Source organism: Lepidochelys olivacea (assembly GCF_965140295.1).
Source record: "Lepidochelys olivacea isolate rLepOli2 genome assembly, chromosome: 3".
NCBI lineage: Eukaryota > Metazoa > Chordata > Testudines > Cheloniidae > Lepidochelys > Lepidochelys olivacea.
This window is the reverse complement of record NC_140413.1, coordinates 11440874-11445114: the sequence shown is the minus strand read 5'-3', so window position 1 is coordinate 11445114 and position 4241 is coordinate 11440874. Positions and strand designations below refer to the sequence as shown.

Here is a 4241-nt window from a genome sequence, read left to right as displayed (position 1 = left end):
AATATGGTCTTGTTTTGGGGAATCTCTCAGAGCTTTTGGGGCCCCCCCTTGCACATTTACATATATGGAGGCTTTCTGCAATAATTTCCATTTTTGCAAGAGAACCTGCTGCACATAGCCATGTCTGGAAGCTCTGGAACAAGGAAAGAGGACCTGGCGGTGGGACAGTTTGAGAGCAGAGGGGAACAGAAGGAGGATCGATGTGTTGTGGGGGTACCAAGGTGGGTGGTAAACTGTGACTGGACCCAACTCCTCTGACAATAACATAAGCCAAACAGAATGGTATAAGGAACAGGAAAGAATTTATTCATAGGCACTCACTGAAACATGCAAATATATATTTTCCCTGGTCTAGGAACACCCCGAAGTGGATTTAATACATGATAAGGGCCTTGTTTTTTATATATATTTCTAAGTTTAAAAAGGAAAATGAAAGGGATTTTTATGAAAAAGAAACAGCAAAACAGCCCCCGGGCACCAATCAAAACACTCTCACACGTGTTTGCAATACACCACCGCAGCCAGTTACTTTTATTAAAAGGACAAGAACAAGCTATTATGGGGAATACAAATGCTCCCCCGTGGATTTTAGAAGCAAGGCGTCATCTTCCAGATTCCCAGGGGTCCTGCATTGACAATCTATGATGCCATCACTCAGGAGCACTTCTGCAAAAAAGGGAAATTGAAAGAACGTTTGCTAAAGTCAAGATATATCACGTCCAGTAAAGATATATCATGATACAGTTATTATCTTATATGACAGGGATAAATCATGCATGCAAACCATGGATCAAAGTCTTCAAATGGGCTACAAATGCAAAAAATATGAGGTATTGAAAATTTCAACAAATGAGTGGTGGGGGAGCATCAAAGACACTCCTTGCCTGGGGCACCATTTGATCTAGGGCCAGCCCTGCACCCAAGTTAACTTTACTGTGGAAACCTTCATGTTTCAACTGTAGTTTAAACAGCTATTTCATGAACTAATGTCGTACGCTTTGGTTTTCTAAGATTTATATATGTCCCAAGGCCTAGAAGGGGACCACTCTCTCTTCTTCAATAAAACAATAATGTAGGCATATGTGATGAGTCTGGCCGCAGCCCTCGTCTGCATTATGATGCTCTGGTGACATATTGAGGCCGTAAAAGCAGTTGGAGGAGAGTTATCCCAATGTTCGAGCAAGACATGGCTGAGATAAGTGGTCCTTTGCTGTCCTCCTTGCTAACTCTATCTTGGCGGGTGCTGGACATGGTGCTAGGGGCTATCAGGTTTGCAGAAGGGCAATCTCTAGAGCACTGAACATTCTGAGGTTACTACAGGACTGGCCACAGGCAGCAGAGTAAAGCATCTGCAAGTAAGAGAAGTCAACAAGGGTCAATCCAGCCCCCAGACAGTCCAGAATCAGGGTAGCCAGAGGAGCCTCCTTTGTCCCCTGCCTCTGGGCTGTGCTTTGTGTGCAAAGCCTCCAAGGGCATTAGACAGCTCACATATATAAAGGAGAGAAACAAACAGTTCTATTCACTGTTCTATTCTATTCACCCACAAATGATTCCCTAGTAGAATCTGTACTTACCCGAAATACACAGCAAGCAAATCTACCGCAGCGTCCCATACGCTTCATCCCCCAAGGACATCGGGAATAGTAGCATCCACCCTTACGACGAAAACATCTGTAAGTGCTAGAGACACGACTGTCAGAATCTGCAGAAAAATAATAAAAAAGGAGTCTTGACTTTCATTCACACAGCAGGATAAAAGAATTGTGATTGCTATGATGAGCGTTTTGCATTCAGTGAATTTCTCATTCACTGAGACCTCGACACATCAGCCCAATTATCCTCCTGTACACCATTTTACTAGATCTGTAACACTACTTAAATGGCTGTCGTTCTCTGCACATTCAGTGGCTGCCCTTAAGAAGAGAACAGAGTGAATTCATGAACCAGATGCACTGGCTTCTTGGCTGCACACTGCAGAGCATTAAAATGGAGCATGGGTGTCCTTCTCAGTAAATTCTTTGGTGCCGGGAATGTGTCTCTGCTGATTATTAGCATAGAGCCTTGCACAATGGGATACCAGTCCATGACTGGGCTCCTAGGTGGTAACTCAATCATTAAATAAATAAATAATACAGACGCGTTGTCATTTCTGCAGAACCTGCTTTAAGCTGACATAGTGGCATCTCCACTATTGAAGCCAAGCACAAAAAGTATGACAGCTTAGGTCTGGGGGATAGTGTCGCTAAGGCATGAGACAATGACCTGCCACCCTAAAGATGAGGGTTTTAGTCCCAGACTGTGTACTCTCCCATTGGAGTGAGAGACATCAATTAATAATAAGGGATATGAAAGCTCTGACTCATTAACACTCGTGAGCAGAAGAAGTTAGAATCTAATTCATGGTGTCCTGGTTCCCAGCCTGGTTCCTCATCCTGTGAAACAAGCCGTATTTTCCTCTGGTTTGGCAAGAGGAAGAGGACACATCTTGAATGTGTCCCACACAGATGTTCAGTTCTTCTTGGCCTCAGGGCTACCTTGGTTGGGGGAGGGAATGAAAGGGGAAGTTTGTGGAAGGCAACTAAAATGGTGGATGCGTGGCTGGGCTAATTTTGATTGAGAGCATTGCAACCAATATATCCTTAAGATAGTGTCCACATGCATCCTTCTTTACTTGTGGACAGCAGAATGAGACAAAGTGTCCCATCAGTGATCACCCCTGTGCCTAATACAGAGGTAAAATACCCTCTCTACTCCTACTTGAGATTCCCCTGTTTATGCAACCAAAGTTCCCATTTGCCCCATTAGCCAGAGCGTCAAACTGGGAACTCCTCTTCAACTCATTATCCAGCATTTTCCCCAACATCCTTTTTCAAGTCACAGCTTCCAAGGATAGAGGCCCTCATGCTGCAAGTAAAGCCTACCCTCTTTGTTCTTTGATGTGGACATTTATATTAAGCCTCATTAAAATGCATATGGTTGGCTTGCACCCCATTTACCAAGTGATCCACATCACTCAGTGTCAGTGCTCTGTCTTCTTCAATATTTACCACTCCCCCAATTTCTATGTCATCTGAAAACTTTAGCCGAGAGTTTATGTTTTCTTCCAGGTCATTGATACAAATGCTATATACTGGAGGACCAAGAACCAAACCCAAAGGAACCCCATTAGATAGAATGTGGGGATAGTTTTCCAGGTCACAGTTCCAGCACATCTGAATGGATTTTCATGGACACAGCAAAGGCACTTTTTTGACCGCAGCACTATTTCACAGCCACATTTCACGTGTCTGCTGTAAGCCAGGCAAGCCCTGCATCTCTTTCGAAAACAATTTGGAAAAAAAATGACACAAAGTTTTAGGTAAACTTAGTACATGCTCACAAATATCCTTCTCTAGTCTCCCGACATTTCATTAAAACCTTACCTTGTGCACTACTTTGAGCCACCAAGAAGAAGAGGGCAAAAAGAAGGTAAAGTATCTTCATGGCTGTAGTTTGGCCGGGAGCTGAATGTCACTTGGGAGAAGAGACTCTCAGATAGACAGGAGAGGGACACTCTGTCCATTTATAGGGTGCTGGGGATTGTGACATGCTGATCTGTTGCAACCTTTTTTTGATACAAGGGACATTTCCAAGGTGTGTGCTGCAATCTGTTAATTATGAAGATATTTATCTGTACAGCACCATAAAATTTCCTGGAGGATTTCAGGGAAATACAATTGACAGGTCCCTGCCTTCAGGAAGTTACAATATGAATATTTACACCTCGGAAATACCTACTGCCTGGTCTAAAGCCCTTTGAAGTCAGTGGAAAGTCTCCCATTGATGTCAGATGAGGGTCCTAGTGTACAATACAATTCAAAAACACAGTCCTGGCAAGCAGCTGGGTGGGTTTTTGTAGTTGTTTTGTACAGTTTTCCTCAATATTTTATTTGGAATTTTGGAATTTTCCCAATTTCATTTATCAAAACCCATTAAAAAGTGTTAAAATCCTCTTTTAAGTAAAAAATAAAGTGGATCACATTGAAAATACTGTGTGTCAGGAATGTATAGTTATGGGTTTTTTCCCTTGTAAATCTAAACTGAGGAATTTGAAAATTAGTGGTGCAGGAAAAACATGAGTTTTCCTTTTGAATCCCCCATAACAAGTATCAATCTTAATGACAACAGTCTAAAGTACAGACATAAAGAGTTGATGTATCTAACAAGTGGAAAGCCAATGGTATTCCCCAGTGCTAAGCACC

The 4241-nt window shown here is 42.6% G+C and overlaps 1 long non-coding RNA gene across 2 annotated transcripts; it reads right to left on the bottom strand.

Annotated features, from left to right (window-relative positions):
• Window positions 1–501: 501 nt before the first annotated feature.
• LOC311517453 lies at window positions 502–3523 on the bottom strand. Of its 2 annotated transcripts, none has more exons than XR_014710699.1 (3): window positions 3423–3523; window positions 1575–1702; window positions 502–666 (listed from the first exon to the last, which is right to left on the bottom strand). It is a non-coding gene; the product is annotated as an uncharacterized lncRNA (long non-coding RNA). The 2 variants fall into 2 exon arrangements; XR_014710700.1 differs by having other exon boundaries at window positions 502–663.
• Between the last annotated feature and the right edge of the window lie 718 nt (window positions 3524–4241).